We start from the raw sequence: 10,782 nt of genomic DNA, 5'->3' as shown, positions 1-10,782 counted from the left end.
TGGCCACGTTTAGGGACCTGTGGGTGCTAGCTAGGCTGCTAACTAGATGCTAGGTACTGCCTCGGGTAATCCAAGTCACCTCTTGAACATGAAAGTGGTGTTAGTACCCTGAATCTAGAGCATTTTGGTGGAAACACAAAATCATATGTCCTACTGTACCTAACTGTAAAAGAAGTCTTTTTTTCTATTTTATTTTCTTATTCTTTTTTTGGTAATGATGCAGTGGAAACTACAGCACTTTCTCTCTCTTAAAGCATCAGGGCTTGTTTTGATATGACTTCCTCCCACTACTTAATCTTACTCTTTTTTTCCACAGCTGAAAACGGGAAATAAAACAGTCGTCTAAAGACAATCCTCATCTGAGATACACGTGATAACAAAGTGTCTCTAAACCCGACAGACCACTGATGTTAAATGTGTAAAATGTGGGCCTCGTGTTTGAATGAATTTTTGTGAAATGAGTTAAAGCGGTTGGTGTGGAGGCAGGTGGGTGTGCAGTTGGTGGTCCGACAACAGTTGCAGGCATTAGCGTTTCCCAGGTGTGGAGCTCACGGTTTCTCAGCATGAACTCTGGGCACCAGATGGCATTAAGCCTGTCTTTCCAAAGCCAAGGGCTCAATTATCTCTGACCCTGTGTGCATTTGCATTTGTGTGTGTGTGTGTGTGAGAGCAATTGCAACTCTCTTGTGCAATATTCCAGTGAAAAAACATAATGCCGGTAACAACAACAAGCTGAACTACTTTGAAGCTATGTACTCCTTTGACCCGATGTGAAATGGAGAGTGTCTGTGTAGGCTGTGTGAGCGTGAATAGAAACATACAATTCTCATGCCCTGAGACTGAAAAGCATAGCAGAGAGTCTGCACTATCATTGCTTGCTTACAGGAGTGAACTGGCTTTTACAAGAAACCAAAACATAAAAATTAAAGATCAGTCTGGAGCACAGGTCTGTCTCTCTGGACTTTGCATGTGTGCACTGGTTAAGCTTCAGGAATGTTGAATACCTCATCAGCTTTGGCACACATTTGATCTTGGTAATGTGGGGCCATCTAGTTATTAGGTATTTTAGTATTATAACTATACACTACTATAAATTCATCTGAGTTTCTTTGGACAGGACAAACGAACCACTGATATGAGATAATGCACTCTAGCAACGATTTTAAATGCACGTCATTACTAAGTTAGTATTCAAATTTATTTTCAGGAAAAACAAACTAAATGGGCTTTTGGACCTTCTAATAAGATACTTTGTTTACAGAGCTAACAAAGTAATCCATATATCTAAAATTATAGTTGCCTGTAGGAAACAAAACAGTGCAAGTTTATCCAGCCTGTGACTTGTGAGTGTGGAAAAAAGCAGACCTTAATCCAAAATTTCTAGTAATAACTGTGCAAAAGTGTCTAATTTTTAAAGTAGTAGAGGTAATTTTGGTAAGTTTTAACAAATAGAATAGCTGTACTGTAAAGCTCTGAGATTTAAAGCAAGGTTTTGTTAATTCAGTTTTACTTATATAGCACCAAATCACAACAATAATGGCAAAAGGCGCTTTATATTGTAAGGTAAAGACCCTACAGTTATACAGATTTTATTGTTGAAATCTTGGCGATACAACTTAATTCTTCTGTATTTACACTATTAGTGTAATGAGGGCTGATGGCAACGGCAGCGTTGGTGCTATGTGTCGGCCTTGGGGATCCATTCCTGTCCAAACAGGCAGCTGACATACTCTTACAACTATAATTAAAATGAAATCACACAGTTTGGTTTTGATAAAAACACACTGCTGTAATAAGCAGTTCAAGCTAATTCTACTTTTTAAAAATTTTGTGATGATAGAATATGAATATCAGAGAATATGTTTTCTAGCCTGCAGTTTTTATTCCATTTTGCTGCTTTTAAACTATTTCAAATATGCTTTAAATGTAAATGTTAAATGTAAATTTGAATCATTTTATAAATCCGAAACTACGGAGCCCCGCAGGGGACATGGGAGAAAAAAAAAATTAGGGAGAAAAAAAAAATTAAGACGGACTTTTGCGAGATCTCGCAAAACAAACTCGGGATCTCGCAAAAGTATTGCGAGATCTCGCAAAAGTTTTAGCCGCATTCTTCGGAGGCTGCCAGCTCGAAGCCGACCGGGAGGTCGAGGCACGATGTGCCGGGAAAGCGGTGTTCCTCCCGGCTGTAGTAGGTCTCGACCTCCCGTTAGCTTCGAGCTAGTGGGTGTCAGATCTCCAAAAACGTCGGAGCACTTTTGCAAATATGTGATGTCTTGTAAACCGAGCAGGTATCTGACGTTTACACAACTACATTCACGCCTCAAAATATCTTAAAAGTGTATTTTGTGACCCAGAAAGAGTAATATTACAACTAAGTAGCTGCCGCCATTGTTGGAATTCAACTTTCGCGAGAAAGTTTTGCGAGATCCCGAGTTAGTTTTGCGAGATCCCGAGTTTGTTTTGCGAGATCTCGCAAAAGTTTTGCGAGATCCCGAGTTTGTTTTCTGAGATCTCGCAAAAGTCCATCTTAATTTTTTTTTTTCCTCCCTAATTTTTTTTCTCCCATGTCCCCTGCGGGGCTCCGTATGAAACTGATATGTGCAGACATTCAGATTAAGATAACAAACACCGGAATTATAGGATGTTTTTGACTGTGCATTGCTTGGTGTCCGGTTAGCTCAGTCTTTTTTTTGGCTAGCTTTTTGCAAGTGTGACATGAGCTAAATGCCCCCTCATACCATCAACCTTCCAGTTTTCTTGCACCAGTGCCAACACTGGTCAACACCAATGTTAGCAAGCTAGCTTACAGTAGTGAATTTTGATCAGGCATTGTTACATGTTATAACATTAGTTGTTGATTATGCATTTTAACTTGTCTTCTTCAGTGTACCACAAATTCTATTAGGTGCATGGTCAGAGATTCAACAAATGCTAAAATGCTAAGCTTGGCAATGAAAATGTTTTTGAAATTTCTGTATTCTGCCGTTGTGCAGCTAAACCCAACCAAGCTAACATGTTCACAGCCCGGTAGGAAGAATTCAAATAGGTTAAAAGTTAAAAGTTATGCTGTGTTAAGTTTGTGGCCACGTTTAGGGACCTGTGGGTGCTAGCTAGGCTGCTAACTAGATGCTAGGTACTGCCTCGGGTAGTCCAAGTCACTGAACTGGCCCTCTTGAACATGAAAGTGGTGTTAGTACCCTGAATCTAGAGCATTTTGGTGGAAACACAAAATCATATGTCCTACTGTACCTAACTGTAAAAGAAGTCTTTTTTTCTATTTTATTTTCTTATTCTTTTTTTTGGTAATGATGCAGTGGAAACTACAGCACTTTCTCTCTCTTAAAGCATCAGGGCTTGTTTTGATATGACTTCCTCCCACTACTTAATCTTACTCTTTTTTTCCACAGCTGAAAACGGGAAATAAAACAGTCGTCTAAAGACAATCACAGTATTTCTTTTTATAAAACACAAGTGTGACATGAGCTAAATGCCCCCTCATACCATCAACCTTCCAGTTTTCTTGCACCAGTGCCAACACTGGTCAATACCAATGTTAGCAAGCTAGCTTACAGTAGTGAATTTTGATCAGGCATTGTTACATGTTATGACATTAGTTGTTGATTATGCATTTTAACTTGTCTTCTTCAGTGTACCACAAATTCTATTATGTGCATGGTCAGAGATTCATAAAAGATGAGTGGTACCAGAGGTGTACTACAAAGCCAGATGAATGGCTTAGTGAATATTTCATGCTTTTAAAATGTTTTTCAGACTCACCTGTTCTTAATTCAGCTATTCACTCTGACTGCATAATTTGCCAGACAAATATTTTTTCAATCTAAGCTCAATTTTTCAGTTCCAAACAGATCTGACCAACCAGACCAATGTATTTGGCAACAAGTGCACTGTAGCTCAAAAAGTAAATAGTAAAATAACACTGCTTTACCCCAGACACAGAGCTAGACACTGCTCTGGGTCTGAAATTATTTTCCTGACTCCTCAGATGCATTTCCAACTCTGCTAGCAACTCTCAAACTGCCCCACTGACATCCTGAAATATGAATGAAAGCAGTTGCGATACAGCTTCAACTGTGGGATCAAACCGTGAAATCTCAGTTTCCTCCCTTTCTTCTTGTTTGGAAACACCAGCTTATCGTGGCTTGGTGTCGACAATTTTGTTTACAATTTTCTTTTTGGGGATGAATGTTGCACAAAAATGCAATACGTCAAGTATTTACATACGTTAAGTGTCTGCATCCGGAAAAATGTGAATTTCATGTCAGTTTTTTTGCATCGTGCTTTGTGTGTGAAAGCCTTTAAAGTCAGTTTCCTGTATCACAAAACCGTCTCTCTTTTTACCTGGATAAATCACCATGGTAACTTGCTGAACACATAACCTACTCTGGAGCAGGCTGTGTTTTGAGTTTCCGCTCAAAATTGCCTGGATCACCGCATTTTGATTAATTCCTTTAAGTGCATTATAGATTGTCTGCCGGGGAAATTCATATGTGTAAATGTTTAGCCATACCTTACTAAAAACCACTGCCTGAAGCACAAACTGTTTTGCATTGCCACATAAATGCACTGTGGTCATGCGAAAAATGTATAAATGGTGATTCAAATATTTTACACCAGAACACAGAACGTGTACTGTGATCTTTTTTCTGCAAACAAACTGAAGATATTTCCAAGTCTCCTTTACGCTGTGGGACAGTAACTTTTAATGAGACATATAAACAGCAGAACAGAGAACGCATTCAGCTTTAAATCATTAACTTGAATTAATATGATCGTTTTACTGCTCTGCGTGATAAATACCAAGATTAATGATTTTCTGCAGCGTTGCACTTCTTATGTTCTTATATATACATATTGAATTTTAATCATCATCATCATCTGATAAGATCTCTGAAGTAAGCGTCACTCATGGGGATCATTTTGTGTAGGAGAAGAGTCATATGACCTGTGAAACTCCCCTTTTTCTATTAGCATTTTCTGAGCCTGAAGCCAGATTTAACAAAGAGAGATGATAACCAGCGTCATGATATCCTTTATCTCTGACTGGGGCTTTAGGTTTTGTCGAGTGAGCTAACTCTGAAATCTCCAGGCTTATTTAGAAAGTAAGCAGGAAAAGGAGGGGTGAATACAAAAATAATAATAGGAAGAAGAAGAGGGTGAAAAGCTTCCCTCAATGATGAGTGCCACCACTCTCTTCTGATGTTCAATGGGAAACAAATGGGCTGACTTTGCAAAATGGGCTTCCATGAAAAGGCCATGAAGTGAGAGTCTGCCTTTGATCCAGTGCCTCTACTGGCAGAAAGCCTCCCAGTCTGGGCTTCTTCAGACAGACCAGTCTGACGAGAGAGAGTCTCTCCTGTTTCAAAGAGAGTCGCGCTGCATATCCTTTTTTGCACAAATTTTCCTGTGACTATCAAAAGGCCCGAAATACACTGCTCATATGAGCACAGTGCCAGCGAGGCTGAGAAACACTCACGAGGGCAAATTACTCCGAGCATCATGTTAAACAGTGTCATAACTGACTGTAGGAGGTACCGTTCATATTGACAGAATTCTGACAATGTAGAGACACGAGTACATTGCCAGTTTACCCTTTCTGGTAGATGTTTCCATGGCAACCATGGCTCTCTTTTAATGAAACACGAATCCAGCAGGGGACTGAAACGGAGAGACAATATGGCCACTGGCATTTGAAAATTTTAGCAAGAAATAATGTGTGTGTGTGTGTGTGTGTGTGTGTGTGTGTGTGTGTGTGTGTGCGTTTCTTGGCAGTAAATAATATGTAATCAATCAGATGGTCAATCAGAGCTCGAGGCAGGACAGTCTCAAGTTGGTGCTAGGCTGTTGCGTCAGAGTTATTTTAAAGCTGTCTGGCTGTCTGCCTCTGTAAACCTGTCATGGAAGAATTAAAATAAATGGATGGGTATGGAAAATGTACCTCATGTGACAAATGAAAACCACAAATGAAGAAACATGGACTTCCTAAAGAGAAAGAACATAAGATTACAGTTAGCTCAAGTGTAATACAGTCCAGTGTGGTGGATTTGCAATATGCATGTTTTCATTTAAGTGCTCTGATTTCATCCTAAATGAAATCACAAAAAAGTTACAAAGTGTAAAATCTCAAAACACATTACTGTGGATCATCTTTGTGCTTCAAGCAGACAATGCTGACACAATCTGAAACCACAAGTATTTTTCAATTCTTCTTGAAAAATATTTCTCATACGGACACACACACACACACACACAGCCATCACAAACTGATATAGCAGATGCGTGGTATAACAGGCATCTGCTTTGGGGCCACATTTTCTCTTATTACTTTCTCCTATTATTGCCTTAATAGTTACCGTGCAACCACACTCATGGTACACATTAGGTTTTTTTTTCCAGGGCTTACTGTTGCTTAAGAGATGGCAGAGTTGGTTTGTTTGTTTGATCAGCCTGCCACTTTGGTTCACAGTCAAGTATCTCTGGCTATTAGCTGTAGATTTCTGGTTATTGCTAAGAAGTCTGGTGTTGGAATAGACAACGTCTGGAGATGATGACTCTTCAGTGATGCATGATTCATTTGGAACTGTAATCTATTCAGTTGAATTCCTCTCTAGGAGCACCATCGGCTAAGAGTTTGCTCACCACCAGAATTCCGGAATTCGCATGATAAGGTGGGGCCAGGTTTCACAATGAACTCACCCGAAACTCTGGCTGATTGGGACCCACACCCAGTTTCACACCTTGGCTCAGGCGATTAGAGGATCATCAGGGGGTCCTTTTGTCCCTCTGTGGGGGGATACTCCCACTAGGTTTAAATCTGGGACTCTCCACCATTTGACCTTAGAACTGAAGAAGCTTCTCGGATGAGAGGTGAAACGTCTTCAAGTTACTTAAAGAAGTCCAGACGCTTTTCTTTGCAAGCTCCTTTGACTACAATGACCTGGATGACTGAGAACCTTCACAGACAGATTCATGAAGTATATATCTCTGTATCTCTGTCCCATCTGGCCTGTCAAACCAAAGTGTTTTGGGGACTCACTGGCTCCACCCTTAGTGCTTTTTTCAGATTATACTTCCACAGTCAGTAACATGACATAGCCCATCTGTAGCTGGAATAGCAACAACTATAAGCAAGCCAACAAGATGGGGGACATCATGATTTCAGGTTCATTGAATTTAAAAGGAGATTTTAGACTATGCCATTGGTATACTACAGTAAGTACCTTAGGAGCTGCTAAGGTTTGATAGACTACAGTGTCTAGTGCTAATAAAAGCCACCAAAAACTTATGAATGAATCATTATGGCTCAGCACACTTGAGTAACCTCTTTGTGACTAGGAAAAAGCAGAGGTTCCCTGGTGTTTGCACTGAATTTTTTCACATTCAGTGACCAATAGCAAGTAGTTGTGGTAGTTGTTCGGCCTCTGGATGACCACTTTCTATTACAAGGGGATTGCACAAGCTGCCTGGTGGAACAATCCTGCTCTGACTGCAGTTACTCTCAGACAGTTTGGCGAAGGTTTGCAAATAATTGCCATCTAATTTATAAATGCAGACAGATTGCCAACACATCATAGTTAATCTGTGTGCTGATGAGTGTAACATGTCTACAGTGTGTCTCTCTGCAATAGAGAACTTGACTCAGCTGTTGGTTGCTCATATTCTGCTTATATTCCTGTATAAAATTGCTGTCCTGCAGCAACACCGTCACTATTTCTGATCTTTTTCAGATCTACGAGGTTCTAGCTGGACTCTATATGTAAGCAAATTTCTGTTTAATATCAGTGTTTTTGTATGTACGCAGCAATAGATTTGCGATCAAAGGAAACAGATTTATGATTTTCCCTGATTTATCACAGTGAATCACCATTTTATTACAGATTGCACATAGTTGCCAGCCTGACCCCATCCAAATGCAAAGTTATAGCAGACTGACTCTGTTTCTTTGCAGTTGCTTTGAGGACAGCAACTTATAGTGAGTGGTGACAGGCCGGGTCCCCGCCTTTGAAGTAACATTTCAAAGGCAGCGAGAACCCATGTTCAGAGCACGCTGTTAGTTTTGGGCGTGTCGTCGTCTCCAACCACTGTTTTTCCTACTGTGACTGTAGCATGACCAGTACAGTAGCCAGAAAACCATAACAACATAGATCTGCTTTGGTTGTTGACTTTTACTTTCCTGTAACCCTACGTGAGCTGCTCCACTGCTATGATGGGTGCAGATGTCAAAGGTCATGCTATTGCAGTTTTTTGATATTTTACTTTGATGACTTAGAGTCACGTTGCATTTCCTTCGACACACAGAGTAGCTGATTTCTTTAATTATTGTTTTGTTTAGTTTTTAAGAGCTAATTCTCATTTCTAAAGACTAGCTACCCTTAAGAGGGAAGTAAAAAATAGACCCTATAAATAAAAGTTTTAATAACTTCTTAAAGAAAAACAATTGAGGGGGGATTTCTCTAAAAGTTATCAGTACTATAAAAAAGTTTTTGCAGTTCCTGCTGATGGTGATGTACAATGACTCAACTAGGCCCGTGCATGAGGATGTGATAATTAAAACACCATTACACCCTGAGGCTACTTTACACTGGCTGTTAACACATTTGTCAAAAGCTGCTGGAAATTGAATGTATACAGATCTTTATTTTAAATTATAATTTAAATTCTTGCATGCTGCTCGATAATCTGTCTGCTCAGGCTTTGTTCTCTTTTAACATAAATCTAAGATAGATAAACACGGCTCGCCTTAAGGGTTTTTGAACTGTGAAAAAAAATTGACAGATGAGCAGCAGGTTGCATGTGAAAAAACCTCAAGAACAGCAGCTTCAGTGTATTTTTAGCTTGATGTTTGTCAGTATTCACTCATTTACATCCATCTTAATAACTTAATTCTCTCTAGCTCTTCTTAATGTTATTAAGCTCACAGATGTCATGGAGATTATTATGACGAAACATTTTTTCCTCGCAAATTTGCAAGATCTCATAAAGATCTGTCTGGGCTGCATGTAAAATGTTTTCCATCCTGATCGAGGGCAGAAATGAGATTGGGGTTGATGAGACTATTATGATTCATTTGCTATATCCCACAACACCTGCAAGGAACAGCCTGTGATCTGTGATGCACACACAGACACACACACACACACACGCACTGAAAACAATATTACAGAGAGAAAGACACAGTCTCTCTACAGTAACAAACACACACACAGTCACACAGACAGTGACTTTGCTTCTTGCAGAGGTGCTGAAATGATTTGTTGCAGGTACTGATTAGCCTACCAAGCAGCTGTGTGCGTGCTACCCTTCCTTTAATACCCTCCCATCTCACTGTGATCAGCACCATAAGGCCCCAAGAGGTCGCATCAGTCAAGCTGAGACAGATACTCTTATTTTGATCGTGTCACTCTCTTGTATCACTGACACACAGCTGACTGTTGACATGCAGAAACTGCACTGCGCAGCTGAAACTCTGCACACACTGCCTGTTTGAACACAGTTTCTTTCTCAGCCCTTTTTCTTTCAAACATTGAACACTGATTGTTCAGCGTGTTTGTTGATTGCTTCTAGCAAAGCAATACAAGCTGAAGCATCTCAGTATGAAATGTATTAGCCACTTTTGCCCAAAGGCAGAGCAACTGAACATAATGAAAAGACTAGACGCTGAAGATAAAGATCAAATCACTGTATTAGGTGTTACTGCGCCCTCTCCTGACCAATGTTAGTGTTACATAATTGCAACAAGAGATGCCTTTTTTTTTCTTTTTGTGGCTGTCGAAGGGCAGTTTTATCACCCACTCAGAACAATCTCGAGACTAACGATGCCTTATAGATCATAAAGTCACACATGTTAGATCTATTGAAAAGCACCATAATGCACCGTTTACTGGAGTAAGTGAATCATCTCTTGCTTGTTTTGCAATTAGACAAAAGAGATCTGGTTACTTTGGTGTTATCAGACTTGCATTGGTTGTCTGTGGATTATAAAATGGCACTGTTTGTGACGACATGACTTCCTGATACTGTTTATCTGCTGTACATAGTTGTTGTTTTTTTTTCAAGCCTGACACAGCGTGCTGAAATATGACAAGTCTTTGCCTTATAGCTCTTTGGGAATCACCTTGTTGGTGCAAAAATACTTTTTCATGCCTGTCAAACTGTGTTATCGTTTGCATTTTTCAGAGATTCACAAAAGAAAAGAGAACAATGAGTGAAAAAGAAGTGTCCAAAGAAAAGCATTCAAAGACTTTCAGAAGGTCTGGAAAACTATTCCTCAAGAGCACTTTAAAAATTACAAAAAATTTGGCTTTTTGGAAGAAATAATATTTAAAGAAATAATGGCTCGCTGAAGACTTTTGCACAGAACAGTAGGGGAGTTAGCTGTTGTGTCATTGTTTGGAATTAAAGTGTGTGGGTGCAGAGGAACTCTGGGAAAATGCCTGGTTTTCTCTCGCTTTTTTTCATGTGCAATAAAAATTTAAATGAACTTACTTCTCAGAGTTGGAGTAGACTTAGAATGCATTGCTTTCTTCTACTTATTCTCTGTGTAATAACTTGTATTTACATTCCCCTTTGCTTCCATTGGACTTTGCCTTTGCTTTTGCTTTTGTTTTTTTTGTAATAAAAGGACAAATTTGAAATCCTTTTTCATTTTCTGTGTTCTTAAATGACAAACGCACATTTATACCACATTTAATAAATTATTAATCGTGTGATTAGTTCAATTTAGGTGTAAGATATTTAAAAAAGGAGAATGAGAAAAATGTG

The sequence above is a fragment of the Astatotilapia calliptera genome, chromosome 1 (genome assembly GCF_900246225.1).
Source record: "Astatotilapia calliptera chromosome 1, fAstCal1.2, whole genome shotgun sequence".
NCBI lineage: Eukaryota > Metazoa > Chordata > Actinopteri > Cichliformes > Cichlidae > Astatotilapia > Astatotilapia calliptera.
The sequence above is the reverse complement of the archived record's forward strand: the minus strand, read 5'-3'. Positions refer to the sequence as shown.